Source organism: Amborella trichopoda, chromosome 2, assembly GCF_054954075.1.
Source record: "Amborella trichopoda isolate Santa Cruz 75 chromosome 2, AtrichopodaSantaCruz75HAP2 v2.0, whole genome shotgun sequence".
Lineage (NCBI taxonomy): Eukaryota > Viridiplantae > Streptophyta > Magnoliopsida > Amborellales > Amborellaceae > Amborella > Amborella trichopoda.
The window spans coordinates 20930196-20947417 of record NC_142337.1 but is presented as its reverse complement, the minus strand read 5'-3'; positions in this window follow the sequence as shown (position 1 = coordinate 20947417).

Below are 17222 nucleotides of genomic sequence, written 5' to 3'. Positions count from 1 at the left end.
TGAGAGAAGGAAGGAAAGGAGAGCACACACGATGGGTATTGTTGGTCCTGGTTTTCCCCACTTTGTAAAGAGAGAAAGTGGAGATTTTCTGCATACACTTGGGTGTCTTGAGACCCCATTGCAAGTCCTGTTTTAGAGAAAGAAGGCACACTTTTGTAGTGTGTTTGGATCCTGTTTTGGGCCCTGTTTAGAGAGAGTTAAAGCTGCTGAAAATTGGAGCTTTGAAATTTGATCTCTCTTGTAATATTCATAAATCAGTAAGTAAAATCTCGTGCCATTCTTCCGTGGATGTAAGCCATGTTTTGTGACCGTACCACGTTAAATCTTTATGCTCTGCGTATCATTTGCTGCTGTATTTTTTATTTCACGATGTTCTTTTGATGCCATGTTATTTTAATTGCTTGTTTATACTTATATGAATGCACAATAACTGTGAATGTTATAAACTTTTGCTGATTTTTCACCACTAGATCACAACAATGCTCTATACAAACCACACCCTTAATAGTAACTCTAGAGCTTATCTTCAATAAGCAAGGCAATCCCTATAGAGTGGTAACTCCTTACAGCACCACATGTCGTTGGAGAGCTCCCTATGGAGTAGTTGATGCATTTACTAATGCCTCTGCACATGTACATGTCTCTCCCCAATGGATCAGACTATGAGAGAGCATTTTCCCATTTACACATGTTATGAGAAGGCTCCCAGCCAGAGATTTGGCTCATGTCCTCTCAAAACATATCCTTCTTGCATATGACGTTCTTAAGAAATTCTTAGTAACACAAAAAATTCTCAAAACAAATACATGCCGAAATACTCAAAAATATGAAATACTCATGCCTTGGCTTACATGACCACAAGGTATTTTCATACTGACCCTTAGTTAAGGATAAGCGTCAACCATGCGATTTGTTGGCTCTAAAACTCAAGCCTGGTGATCTAGGGTTTTGTGACTCTATAACACCAATTGCGATCACAACTCGCACAGATCTGGCGAGTCACATGTTATTGATAATTCCCAATGCAAACAAGAACTGAAAAAATATTGGTGTCAAGGCCATGAAAAGCCACAAGCCCAACATTCTCACATTTGGCCTTTTGAAGCCTTGCATTCATACAAAACATATCTTTTATACATTCATTATCATGCAATATCCATTCTCATGCCTATACATATGATCTCATGTAAGCATTGATGTGCACATATACGTGTACCCATTATCATTTTTCATGATCTCATGTAAGCATTGATGTGCACATATACATGTACCCATTATCATTTTTCATATCATAAACATGTAGTCATGCATGTAGTCATGTGAGCACTCATTCACATGCATTCTTAAACCAGTAATGCACATATTCATTCTCCTAGTATTATCCTTCCCTTTTTAGTTCTCAATCTTTTTCAAACCCATGTTGTAAACATGCCTTGTCACTTATACTCACGACGTTATGATCACATTTCTCATTAATTCTCTTATTCACTCAATTCCCTCCAAAACACATTAGTTATGGGTTCACTGTACAACAAGGGTATGTCACATTAACCACAATTATGCGTTATTAGACGCTCCAAAATGTGGAATGTTTAGACAAATATTAAACTCCAAATAGAAACCCAAAAATAGAAACCCAAAGGACATCGCATTCGAGGCCAAATTCACCCATGCACTTTATATCAGAAACACAAGCTTTATATTTGTATTGGGCACTGAGTAATTCCAAATGTTTAATCCTCTGTTAAAATTTACATAGACTGAAGAAAAAAAATAAGCTGAAAACCATTGAGTCTAGTTTTGAAACCTATACATTCGTTTCTAAAGGAGAATACAGACATATTTGTAGACACCCCATTTTAAAACTGGCAAATTCTGTGATATTCCTGAACCCTTAGGACCACTTTATCTTAGTAAAACCCCAGACCACAGACCACCATAGTCCGTACTACTTGCCCTGTAATCCATAATCCTACAGAATGCCCTGTTGTAGTAAAAAATTATTAAAAGTAGCAAAAGACCTCATTTTGACCCAAATTTTGGCAGGCATCATCACAAAAGCCCATAGATTCCCCCAGAACTATAAATTTGCCAATGGCTTATTTTTGGCAAGTAGCATGTTGACAGGCCCTAGATCCCTCTATACTGGAAATTTTCCATTTTGGGTAGTTTTGGTTTCGGTAACACTACCAGTGTCAGCTGATTTTTGGTAGGCAGCATCCCAACAATCCCAAAATCACTCCATATTAGAATCTGTCGATTTTGAGCAGATCTGGTCTGGGCAACTGTAAGGACCCAGACTTTTTCGGCATATTTTAATGTGTTGACGAGTTGTCGGCACGAGTGAGCTGACGCACAAACACTTTTGAGAGCGCTGGCAGATTAGTGCATTGTTAAGTGCGGGCCGACTATTTCACCACTAGGCGCGGATGGATACTGTGTCGTTGGGTGCAGATGGATTGTGATGCTATTAAGCCTGAATGGATTGCACGCCGTTGAGCACAGACGGTTTGTGCACCGTTGAACGCTGATGGATGTTGCGCCATTGAGCGCGGATGGATATGATGAATGGATGTGCGTTGAAAGCACATGCAGATGAGTTCGCTATTGGGAGCACGAGCGGTTGTGTGTGTCGCTGGGCACAAGTGGTGTGTGATAGTTTAGGGAGATCATTTTCTCTCTCATGTTCTTCTTCTCTCTCCTCTTGCATGCCACTTGTCAAATTCATGCTGCACCCACAATCATGATGTCTCTCATGCTTGCCCTTCTCTCTCTCCTCATGCATGCCCTCATGGATGCCATGTGGCAATTACATGCTGCCATCACCTAAGCTTACTTATACCGCCTACACACCCATTCATGGGGTTTGCTTTCTCTCTATACACACTGTCATCTCTCACCCACGTTCTACCCCTCTTGCCTTAGGACTTTGAACTTTGAGGCATTTCTTAGCCTTAAGCCTTTGAGTTTGAACCCATCCTATGGAGCATAGCATTTGGAGTGAAATCTATGTGGAGCACTTTAGAGTTTCATTTAGTGGTGTAAGTGGATCTGGTTTCCATATTTTCATGCTTTAGATTTATGCATATTTGTTTAGCTTATCAAAGTATGAGATTTAAGTATGAGTATAGGTGTGAAAATTGGTGCTGGTGCATGTTACTAAAATTTGTGTAGAGTTTTTTATCGATTAAAACATATCAGAATAAGGTCAAACCACTTCTAAATGCAAGATATGAATATATTTTGAAAATGGTTTTGGAATCATGATTAAATTCCCTGTGGTTTGAATGTTATACATGGTTTCCTATGAGTATGTCATCCTAGATTTTTTGCTATGAAAACAGAAACTTTGCTCAAGAACTTCAAATAGTTTGGCAAACTTGGGCTTACCCCCTTTCATAAAAGTTGTATTTATATGAGCCTAGATTGTTATAAAAGTGGTTTCAGGTCCAAATAATTTTTTAATCGCATGATATGCCTTTGAAGGTGAACTGTATTCATATTGGAAAACCAGAAAAACAATATTGTGATATCTATTACATTGCTATATAGTATGATGTGAACATGAAGTGAATGCATTCCCTATTATGAAATAAATGCATGATAATAAAATATGCTCAGTTATGTTATGAATGCATCATAATAAGATATTCTTAGTTATGATAATGACTGAATGATGATGAGTTATACTCAGTTTGTATGATATGAATGCATGATAATGAGACATGCTCTATTATGGAATGAATGCATGCCCTATTATGGAATGAATGCATGATAATAAGTCATGCTTATGATATGATATGTGTGCAAGGCAACACGCTACTGATGTGATATGTGTGCATGATAACATGCTACTTATGAGATATGTGTGCAAGGCAACACGTTACTATTGTGATATGTGTACATGATTTTGAGACATGCTACGTGATAAAGGCCCATGTGGTCCGTGATAGTTGTGCATGATTTGGTGATGTGATAAGTATTATATGATAAGACCTGTGTGGTTAGCTATGTGATATATTCCTTGGCATGCTTTGCTCAGCCATAATATGAATACATGATGAGAAATAATGCGTGAGCATAAACTTGCTACACGATGAGAAATAACGTGTGAGCATGGACTTGCCACACGATGAGTAATAATGTGTGAGCATGAACTTGCCACATGATAAGTAACGATTTGTGAGCATGGACTTGCCACATGATGAGATCTTTCCCTGACTCCCGATGATATGAAGACTGTGATATGAATTTGGGAGGGTCCCACCCCCTCCCTCCCTCCCACCTACCCACCCAAGATATATGTGGGCACTATCCATTGGGACCCATTTGGTAGTGTAACGCCCTCTAGCGGAGATGCAAATAGAGGGTCGTATCTTACAAGGCCACGAGCCTATCAAAAGCCCCAAAACACGTTGGGGACTGACTATGTGTGTGAAGGCACTACGAAATGGGTCATCCATTTGTGGTGTTTTCCCTCCTGAGTGATAGTAGAAGTCCTAGGCAATGAGATTGACTTGGCCTGATAGATAGGGCTTCTACTTCGAGAGTGGACGAATTAAGGATTGAGTTAGTCAATAATTGTTGATGCTTACCTTAATATGTTGATTTGATTGACCTATGCTTCCTATCATATATGATTGATCTGATTTGTTATTGCTTCACTATAAATCATTCACGACATACTGATAGATATGATTATGAAACATGACTCATGTTTTATAAGAATGGCATAACACCTTGAATATTATTGTGAGATTATATTCATAGGTAGGAAAGCATGGCATTGTGATCTACTTACTGGGCTTTATAGCTCATCCCTTTAACTTTCATCTTTGTAGGGTGATAGCTGCGGGTTGTGGATGGGCAATTTAGTGATCGCGGCTAGAGGTTGGAGTCACGTACTTCTTGTGGAAGCCCTTTTTCAAATGTATGTGATAGATGGCAATTTGGCCACATAGTCCACTTGTATTGAAACTATGTATTGTTATTGGACCTTTGTGCCTTGGACTTTTTGCATTAATTCGAGGCTATTTAAGTAGTTGGGATTTGGTTATCCAGTATTTGTGGATTGTGTGCTTTATGTTTTGTTAGTTTGGTTTTTATTTTCGTGCTTGACTTTGATTTCCATCTTTTCAAAGCGTTGAGTGCACTCCCACTTGAGCGGCATTGGCTACGTTGAGTCGTGGTCCCACACCCTATCATCCTCTAACATGTACGGCAAGGGGTAGTGGGCGGGGCTGTGACAGTGATACTCCTTGTGTCGCCCTAGCCAGACTACCCCAAATTGGCAGTTTCCGCATGCCAACACCTCCCGAATCATTTCTTGCCAGGTTCATTAGACCTAGACCACTTTGGTCAGGGTGGCACTCCCAGTGTTACCCAAGCCTTGAACTACCAAAACGGCTGTCTAGGCTGGGAAATATTCTGGTTAGGGTATGTTACCCATTCCAGATGATTTTTAACTTATAAAAGGTCATTTTCAAACTTTTAAATTTGAGAGACCCTTTAAACTCTTGAGACTTTTGAGACTCTTAGACTCTAAGACCCTTTAGACTTTGTTAACCCATAGGCCAGGAAACCAGAAAGAAAACATGAGAAAAACCTAGACTTAGGAAAACCCTAGCTTTAGGCCACTTGCAACCCTTAGATGAAAGAAATCCATCCAACCAAGCCAAGGATTGGTCAGAACCTGAAGAGAGACAAAGATGACGCATGGCGTAAACAATCGGTCCTGATTCGGGCGAGGCCTCAAAGCCTCAGGAGTCCCAGGCCGACTGGCCCGATCTGGTACGTTTTTACTCTTTCTTGATTTTCTTCTTATTTTCGTTATTTTATTAGAATTAAAGTAGTTTCGTTGCTTTTTTTACATAATATTTCATATTTTAGATCAATGCTGACTCTGCCACTGATTTGAGAGCAGAGCTGCTTATTTTTTAGTAGATCTCAACTTAAGTCAAAATTTGATTGTCCCACTCTCTATCACATTTTTAAAATAAGTTTATGGTATTCGGATCTAAGGGATCTTCCTTTAGAGATTTCTCCGATTTGCATCGTAAATAATATTAAAGGGAAAATATAACATTAAGGGCATATCGGCCCATATACTTATGGATGTACGCAGGGGGTGTTATCCTTTGAGTCTGGTATTCTTAAGAGAACGAGTCTCAAATGATTCGGAGGAAATGATTATCTCTCTCTACATGTCTTGAATATCACTTTGTTTTCTACTCCTTAGCTCTTATTGAGACAAAACCTTTCAAGAACACTTTTATTTCGACTGAACCGTGTCTATCAGAAATGTGTGACCTCTTTTTCAATCTAGAATTCCCCTTTTTATACTGCTAAATTATGATTTTTCAAGGGATAACCATGCATTTCCCATGTTGGAATCTTCACCCTCCATCTTCATCCTGAGTTTATCTACTCAATTGGATCACAGAGTTTGCAAGGCGTAGTCCTTATCATCATAATGTTGTTTACCTCTTGTTTTTATCTTTTCAAGCTATTGATCTCACTGTTGGGTTGTTCACACAGATACAATCATTGGCGCTTGTCTTTGAAATTCAAACTTTTGAACCTCGTGATTTCGTGGGAGCAAAATCAGAGATTTATTTGTAGTCAGTGGGTTATAACGACTTCCGTTGTTCAACTCAATCCTTTTAAGGGTAATAAAGCAAGGATCTAAGAGTTCAACGATGCTGCTTTTATAAGAGAATTCCTTGTTTCGAAGAAACAATTCCCCCTTTGGTAACTGAATTGTCGTATGATCCGTAAAAGCTCTTAAGGCTTTAACTGTTGGATGATGATGCTGACGATGGGTTAAGTCATCATCAAGCAACTTTAAACTCTGTTGAAACTGAGATGGGCTAAGACATCTATGGGCAGCTTGAGACTGTTGTTGAGACTGAGATGGGTTAAGCCATCTCTAGGCAACTTGATACTGCCGTTGAGACTGAGATGGGTTAAGTCATCTCTCGGCAGCTTGATACTGTTGTTCAGACTTAGATGGGTTAAGCCATCTTTGGGCAGCTTCATACTATCGTTGAGGCTTAAATGGGTTAAGCTATCTCTGGGCAGCTTGTCATTATCGTTGAGATTGAGATGGGTTTAGCCATCTCTGGGCAGCTTGAGACTGTCGTTGAGACTGCATCTTCGAGAATCTTCACTGAATCTTAAAACTCATAGACTATGCCACGCTCGAAATATTGTCAAACAGGGCACACTTGAATAATGTCATTAAGAACCACACTTATTCTTGACCATCTACTAAAGACAATCATCCATCGTACATTCATTGTACGTCTTCAAGTGGCCGTTCTTAGTCTTGCATTACGACTAAGTAATATTTTCAAGGTAAATATGGGTCATTCGCAACTTAATCTTTGTTGAGTGTTGATTAAAATGTCTTGTTTAGGAGAAAAGTACACCCAAAAACCATAATGATCATAACATAGAAATAGAAACAATATGGCATCCAAACAAGAACATGGAATAAAAATACATCAACATCCACATCACATAACACAAGGATATAATGTTGTTCATTTACAAATCGTGACTTACATCCATGGGAGAATGATGCGAGGTTTTATTTACTTATTTGATGGAGATTACAAGAGAAAATGAGGTTCAAAGCTTCAATTTATAATAGTTTTATTTCTCTAAAGCTCCAAACATACTACAAATGGATATTTTCTCTCTCTAAAACAAAGCCTGCAACAAAGCTTTAAGAACCCAACAAAATTCCCTCTTCTAGCACTTTCTCTCACTAGAAAACAAAGCCGAAAAATAGGGCAAAGAACATCCACCGTGGGTTCTCCTTCTCTTTTCTTTCTCAAAACAAAGAAAAAGCCTCCTTTTAACCATGGGACAACACAAAATATCATAACTATTAAATTAGATGCAATCCAATGGCCCAAAATAAGAGAGAAAAGTAAAAAAGAAGACATGTGCTATTTGGATTCATACATACATAATGATCTCTTACTTGAAGACAAATCATCAAACAGTCAAAACAACCATTTTCCATTCTCTCGAGGTTATATCTCCTCCAACCTCGAAAGTCTTCTACACATATTTTTCTTCTCAGATAAGACAATTTTTGTCAACATATCAGTAAGGTTCTTCTTAGTGTGGATCTTGTCCACCTATAGATCTCTACACTCGATGACCATCCGAATGAAGTGGTATTTTACCTCTATGTGCTTTGTCTTAGAATGATAAGCTGCTTTCTTAGCTAGACGTATAACACTTTAGTTATCTCAATGCATGTTATATTTATCTTGCTTCATCTCAAACTGGTCAAGTAACCTTCTCAACCAAATCATTTCTTTTGTTGTCTCCGTTAATGCCACATACTCAACTTTAATTGATGACGTGACAACAATATCCTGAAACCTTGACATCCAACAAACTGTACCACCATCACCCTTGAAAATATACCCAATGGTAGACTTTCTAGTGCCATGGCATTCTGCATAATTTGCATCTACATAACCAACAACTTCTAATGATGAATTTTTAAAATACAAACATACATTTCCTATCCCCTTCAAATACCAAATAATCCACTTAACTGCTTGTTAATATTTTTAACCTGGATTAGACATAAATATGGAAACAAGTCCCATTGCATGGGCAATATTAGGTCTAGTACAAACCACCACACACATCAAACTACCCACTGTAAAAGTATATGGAACATTCTTTATCTTACTTTTATATGTCTTATTCATTGGATAACCATTTTTAGACAACTCAAAATATGCAGGTAATGGTGTAGAAACGTGTTTACAGTCAATCATATTGAAGCGCTCAAGAACTTTACATTATATTTAGATTGACTTAGCAAAGTTTACCTTACTTTATATCTTTATTGATATACATCCCTAATATCTTCTTGGCTGGTCCAAGATCTTTGGTGGCAAAATGCTTGGCTATACCAAGCTTGAAATGCTTGATTTCATTTAGATCATTACTAGCAACAAGCATATTATCAACATAAAGTAACAAACTAGTTAAAAAATTATTTGTTGACCCCTTAAAGTATACACAATGATCAAATTTACATTTAGAATTAGCCTTCACTCAAAATAAAACTATCAAGTTCTTATATCATTGCCTAGATGCTTACTTTAAAGCATATGCCTATTTTTTAACTTGCAAAATAAGGCAGAATTGGCTTTGTCCCCCGAACCCTCAAATTGACACATATAAATTTCTTTTTCAAGATCACCATGCAAGAAAGCAGTTTTTATATCAAGTTATTCTAACTCCAAATTCAAGTTAGCAACTAAAAATAAAACAACTCTATTAGAGCTATACATAACAATAGGAGCAAAATTTTCATTAAAATCAACACCTGGTTTTTGCCCATAGCCTTTCACCACAAGTCTAGCCTTATATCGAGTAAGATCATTTTCCTCCCACTTAATTGTTTGTACCCACCTATTCTTCAATGCTTTCTTCCCATGTGAAAGTTCCACCAACTCCCATGTATTATTCTTATGTAAAATATCAATCTCCTACTCCATTGCCTTATGCCACTTTCCATCATTAGGGCAACAAATATCCTCCTTAAAACACTCAGGTCCACAATTATTACAGAGCATAATATAAAGCAAGAGTGTACCTTTATGTGGGCTTGTGAGGACGTGTGGATCTATTATTCTTATACAAAGCATCAATCTCCTAATCCATTGTCTTATGCCACTTTGCAATTTTAGGGCAACAAATAGCCTCATGAAAACACTTAAGTTCACCATTATACAAAGTTTAATATATTGAAGGAGAGTACCTTTGTGTGGGCTTGTGAGGACATGTGGATCTTCTTAATTCTGGCATAAGTATAATTGATATGCCTCTTGATCTTCAATGAATCCAGTGTCTTCCCAATAACTAACATCACCTCCATCAATACTATTTTGAGCTTGAGTGTGAGTCTTTTATACTTGCCCAAAGTGAAACAATGGGATTTTGGACTTGCATATCCATAACAAGTCTCTCTTTCTTTGGTTCTTCTTGCTTCTTTTCATCAAATATAACATTCTCATTTAAGAGAACATCCCTACTTCTTATGGTCTTCTTTACAATAGGATCCCAAATTCTATAATCTCTATCATCACCTCGATACCGAAAAAAAGCACATATTTTTAGCTTGGCATTCAACTTGGCTCTACTTTCACTTGACAGTTGAACATAAGTTTCTCATCCAAATATTTTCAAGTGTTCATATGACACACTCTTATCTCTCTAAAGAATTTCAAATATTTCACCATTCAAGGGTGCACTAGGTGATCCATTGATCATATATACATCTATATTAGCAGCTTCAGCTCAGAAGTACTTGCTAAGACCTGATTGTGAAGCATGCTTCTTACTCCTTTAATGACAGTCATATACATCCTCTTAATGATAAAATTTTGTTGTGATGCTCTACGAAGAGTCTTTACCTTGCGAATGTTATTCTCTCTATAAAAAACATCAAAAGTATTCGAGCAATATTCACTATCATTATCAGTTTGTAGGTATTTAATAAATCTCTCTATTTCTTTTTCAATTTTGACTTTGAAAATTTTTTTAAAAAAACTTGATCCTTAGATTCCAAATGATGTCTCTAACATTTTCTAGAATAAATGTGGTAAAATAAGAAGCTCCATGAAGAGATTTACAATTAGCAGGGCCACAAACATCAGAATATATCAATTTTAAAGCTCTACTTTCTCTATGAGAATCATCTCTTTTAGAACTAACTCTAAACTGTTAACCAATGGCACAATGATCATAAAAATAAAGAATAAATGCTTAAAATTAGAATAAGATTTTGACTTTGTAATACTTTCATACTATGCTCATTCAGAAGACCCAAGTAGTTATGCCAAACCTACATGTCGTCTTGCTTACTAGCTATAGCAACGATCCTCTCTATAGCATCATTCATTTGAGTCGTGCCATGAAGAGTGTAGAGACTTCCATACTTTTGGCTCTTTAACATTGTCATGCAACCTCTTGAAATTTTATGACCCATATCTAAAAGTCACTACAAAACTATAGTCATCTCATTGCCAAACTAAAATGAGATTTTCTTCAAGTCAGTAACATGTCTCACATTTCTCAATATGTGATTTTTTTTATCTAATTGCTTGATAACAACATTTCCAACACTCAAAATTTTGCAAGCTTGATCATCACCAAGATAGAAAAAGCCACCATCCACATATATGTATGATGAAAAGTACAATCTTTTTTAAAAATTAGTGAATGAAGCACCAGAGTCCAAAACCAAGTATCTTCAATAGATATTATTGTACATTCAAAATTAAAAATGACCCCATCTTCACCATCAGATACAATATTTGCTTCGGCATGATCATCTTTGCTCTTAACCTTTTACTTATTCTTCAATACATAATAATTTGTCTTTGTATGGCTAGGTTTCTTGCAATTCCAGCAAGTAACCTTCTTTCCTTGTTACTTAGACCTGCATTTGTCATGAGATTTACCCCTATCAAATCCAAAGGGTTGATCTCTATGTTGTATTATTCCTCTATCTCCTGTTATCAATGTTTGATTTGATTCAATGAGCATTTGTGTAAATATTTTTTTGGTCTCTTCATTTAACAATGAAGCAACAACATCTTTCAAATTAAACTCGTTACCCATTGTATTTGTCAAAGTGGTAACCAAGATATCCCAATTAGCAGGTAAAGAACTCAATAAAAGCAAACGTAAAACTTCTTTATCTAAATTGACAAATACCTCAATTATGCAGCAATAGAATTAAATTCACTTACGTGCGTTTTAATATTTGCACCTTCTTTCATTTTTAAGAGAAATAAAATTATCTCATGCATTTTATTTGCATAGTGGGTTGTTCAAAAGATTGCTCTAAATATTGCGAAAGCCTTGCAGATATTTTATATTGACAAACATCAAATACAATTCAGTTTGAAATACAAGGTATAATGGCTATCAAATATTTTCGATCAGGGATATCAAATTCTCGATCTTCCATTCCAACAAGCTTGGCCTTTTTTTCTCGAAGTGGTCGATCTAATTTTTTCTTAACAAGATAATCTTCTATCACTATCTTCCATATTGGCTAATTACTTTGATTTAGTTTTTCAAACTCCATTGCCCTATCTATTTTAAAATAATACATCAAATAAGCGTAATAATAAAACTCCTTTCTCCACAAACAAAATGAAGCACAAATCCTAAGCTCTGATACACGTTGTTGTGATCTGTGGTGGTAAAAATAGAACTGGGGTATGTCACATTAATAGCTATTATGCATTATAAATCACATAAAAACTAAATAATAGAAACACTATGGCATCAAAACAAGAATATGGAATGAAAATGTAGCATCATCCACATCACATAACATGAAGATTTAACATGGTTCAGTCATAAACCGTGACTTACATCCATAGGAGAATGATGCGAGACTTTACTTATTAATTGATCGATTACAAGAGAAAATGAGGTTCAAAGCAAGACATGTAGAATTAAAAAAATATCAACATAAAAAAATATCAGCATAAAATCAGGACATGTACAATTAAAAAATAGACAATATGCAAATTCTACATATTATAGATTCCTGAGCCATAGGCAACAAAATTCAACAAAAAAACAAGAATGTATAATTAAAAAATATTATTTGGATAATAGAAATCAAGTTCCTTAAAACATATATGAGTAAAGTTTCTAAGACAATCTATATAAAATAGAAATCAAATGCACTCCAAATAATTTATAAGCTCACCAACATGCAAATAAGAAATAACGAATTAATTTAGAGATTGGAATTTTCGAAAGAAAAATTATGGTAATGATTTTAAAGAGAGAAAAAATTGCATGATTTGATGGCTTAGGTTGCCATTAAAATGGGCTATTGGATAAAAGAAAGATATTGAGAGATATTCTTTAGAGAGAGAAAATGGAGGAAAACAGAGGTTTGAGGGAGCCTTGGCCACCTTGAAAGACTATTTGATCTAGCCAAGTATATACAGTTAAAAAATTTATTTTCTTTCAGTTAAAAAATTTATTTTCTTTCTTTCATTCATATTGTCTTATTGAGGTCCAAAAATACAACTTTATTCATAAAATTTGCCTTAATACAATCTAGGATCTTTTCTTACATACCATTACAATTCTTTACAACCATACAAAAGTACAACGTATGAAGAAATAAAAAAATATGGAACAATTAGAATTATCAAATACCTTGCCTTAAGTTACCTCCAAAGACTTCTTATACCCACATAGGTCTCTTCCAGCAATAGTGCATGAGATCTCGGTCTAGCATCATCATATAACTCGAGAAACCTTGGTAAAACCTCTTAAGAGCATAATAATATGATAGGTCTTTGATCAAAACTCAACACATTGGCAAATCTCAATGCCAGAGGCTAGGGGCAGCCACCCTTGTGTCGTGGGTGTGCCCCCTCTTAAGGTTTCTAGGTTCTACTAGTTAAAATCCTAAGTAATGGGAGAGAGAGAGAGAGAGAGAGAGAGAGAGAGAGAGAGTGGGGTGTGGTTGCCTCTTGGGTTTTGTGTGAGAGAGAGAGAGAGAGAGAGAGAGAGAGAGAGAGAGAGAGAGAGTGGGGTGTGGTTGCCTCTTGGGTTTTGTGTGAGAGGGAGAGTCCAAGCTATATTGAGAATAGGCCCCCATAGAGAGTAGAGGATTTCTTTAAAAAATTATTTCAATAAAATAAAATATTAAAAAAGATCTAAAAAATTATTTTTATTATAAAATATAGTTAATATATAGCCAAACATACTTAAGAAGATTTTATTAACATATCAAATATTATGAGGACTCTATTCATTCTAGAAATTGTATCTCACTGCACCTTTTCAAATTGGCTCAATAATTCTCATGACCCATAGCCTTTTGTAGACGTTTATGATTGGACTATCAAAATAAGGCAATAAATGAAGGAGATACAATCCTAGTCTATGGATTATGAAGAAATGTCCATGCCCTATTACAGCACCATGCACATGGGTCCTTCCTACACAGCCTAGTGTTGTAGAGAGTCATCTCTTCGGTAGATGATCATCAAGAGGATTGCTTCCCAAATGACTATATAGCGTGTTGTGTGATGGTAGTGATGGAGATTTGGCTCTTATCCTCTATGGCTAACCATCACACACAAGAGTCACATCCAAATCCCCTAGGCTACCACCTTGGGCATAACTCCGACCACTTCAAGGGACCCCACATCGAAACCCTTTTTAGTTGTGCACAAATCCTCATGACTATAGGTTTTTAGACATAAGGCATCAAAACTCAGGTGAGTCATGGCATCAACGACGCCTCACAGTTTACTCTGGATGATGCCATGTAATACATCGAGACCACGCTCCCACTGGAGCTACAACATCACTGGAGTCATAGTTTTACATGCTCTCATAAAACCTTCAAATGGCCACATAACCCCAACACGCCTTTGACTAGGGTTTACTTAAAAGTATGAGTTGGTGGGTGAATTATGTGAAGGAGACAATAGAGTAATCACAATGAGATAAGTAGAGAGAGAGATTGAATCAATGTGAGGTGATACAGAGATAAAGTTACCAAAAATACAAAATTAAGAGGAAAAGCATGTAGAGATATAGATCCATGAAGAGCTACTCATGAAATAATACTTGGTTTTTATGCTCAGATCGAGTTCGAAGAAAGATAGAGAGAGAGATCGACTCATTTTTTGGTTCACGCTTCCTCCTCGGGTTTCTTTGTGACTTCTCCCACGCACTCCTCTTCTCTTTCCCTCTTCTTCTCTCTCTTTCTTTTTCTCTCTCTCTATTGCTAGTTTCGTTGATCCAAGATCTCACCACTCTCATGTGATTCCTCCCCTGTGCCCTCTCTCTCTATTTTACTACTAACATTGGTCAACGATCCCAAAGCCACATTTTTTGTGACATTTTCATTCAAGAAATTAAAATGGACGGCTGAAAAGGAGATGAAATACACGAGAAGCATAGAAAGTTTCCCCCACCTTATTTATATAGTATAAGATTAACACTTTAAATAGACTTAAAAAAAAGATTGGCACTTTATATAAAATTTTTCTTTTTTTCAATATTGTGTAGTGTTAATCCAACTTGCCTATTAATCTTGTTCGACTCAAACCCTATAGCTTAGCTGTCCGATCCGCTGGTCCAATATTTTCTATAGAATTTAAATATTTGAGTTGGTATTTGTACAGATACAATTAGGAGTATGTATTGGTACTGGTACCATTTGTATTATGTTTCATATTCACAGCAGACCTCACAAGTCATGCATTTCTTATGTAAACCCTCGACTAAGAAATCTGCATTTGATATAACCCAAGCCTAAGAATTCTCATTTTGATTTTGGGTCGTTTATTTTTGCTAATTTTTTATCCCCCAAAATTGTCTTTTTTTTCTTTTGGATTTTTTTATTTTTGGGGTGTGGTTTGTATAACTCATGAAGTAACCATAGAGTAACCATAGAGAGGGAGTAAGGACTCCTCCATTGGTAAAAACGTTGGCATCTTCATTCGTCTCTCTATAACAATGTTGGACCGTTGCCATAGAGGTTGATATAATATCTCAAATTTGATAAAAAATAGTCTTTAATCTCTAAAAAATATGATCTTTCCTCTTACTCTAAAAAATTATATAAAACGTGAACCTTGAACAATCCATATAAAGCATACCTCTAAATTGTGCCAAAGACATAGTTCTATTGCTTGAAACTATTATGATAGCCTAAAAATGTTTTTGTCTCTAATCATAAACTCTAAACTTCTAAAAAATATGTAAATCGATTTTATCTATAAACACCTGAAGATCTTGAAAATAGACGGTACCAATAATGTTTTCCAAGATATACTATTTGTAATACTTAAAATCAATTTTTTCAATATTTATACATCTCGAAGTAGAGTTGCTTAATTGGAGGGCTATGGCGACCTTTTTCTAGAGCGTTTTTGAAGTGCAGCTTATTGCTACAGTACATGATTGACATCTTATGCATTAGTACATGATTGACACCCTCGCCTAAGATTTTTGTTGCAACGTGTCCTGCGTTAATTGGAGAGTGATCCGTTTCCAGATAAAGGTAAGTTTACTCGGTGTCCTTTCTCTAATGTTCAACCATTTTTTTGAGCAATTGTTAGAGGATAAGAGATAATTATTAATAGGAAAAAACTTACGTAAGGTGTCAACCTTATAATGTAAAGGTAAGGTGCACCTAAAAAACATATCATAAAAAGTTATTTCATCTCTAACAAATTCTTCAATTGATCATCTTGATACGAAAAAAAAAATGAATTTCAAAGTTTTAAAATAATATTTTTTTTGTAACAAATTATTTAGACCGTCTATTTTTAAGATTTTTGAATACTCATAGATCCACACCATTTTCGAAGCTTTCAATAACATTATAGGAGTGCAAAAAAAGACTTTTACGTCATGATAAGAGTTTTGATTCAAAAATACATCTTTTAATGAGATTTTGAGGGGCACCTTACAGTGATTATTGAAGGTTTACACCTTATCCAAACTTTACCCGTATTAATAATAGGAAAATGTTTATATAAGGATGCAGCCTTATAATGTAGAACTATAGATGCATCTAAAAAATCCATTGGAAAAGGCAATTTTGATGTTGTAAAACCCATTGATTGATCATCACGACATTGATATGTATGACCATAAAAAATAAAAAAAAAATTAAGTCTAAAAATTAATGTATTTTACAACATATTATCTACACCGTCTATTTTCAAGATTTTCATATGTTTATAGATCTACTTGATTTTAATTATTTTTTAAATTCAAAATATTATAATTAGATATCAAAAATAGATTTTGAAATAACCTTAAAAATATTTTATATCAAAATTATATACCATGATAAAATTTAGAGATGCACCTTAACTCTTAAGTCTACGGATGCATCCGTGTGCCGACTGCACCCTTAATAATATGGTTTTTTTTTTGCTTGCGATGAGTAGCATGAGCCGACATGTCGGCAGGAATTTGCCTGAAATTCGGCGTAATTTGGGCGTTTTCTTACATGTTAAGTCTTATTGCATTATGAGATTTGGTCCAAATTCCGCTGGGCCTGTATTTGGGGAAATTCTCATCATTCACTTGCAATTTGTGTACATGAAAAGACGTAATAATGATAAATATCACATGCTTCGAGGCACCTTTTCTTTCTTTCCTATTTATTT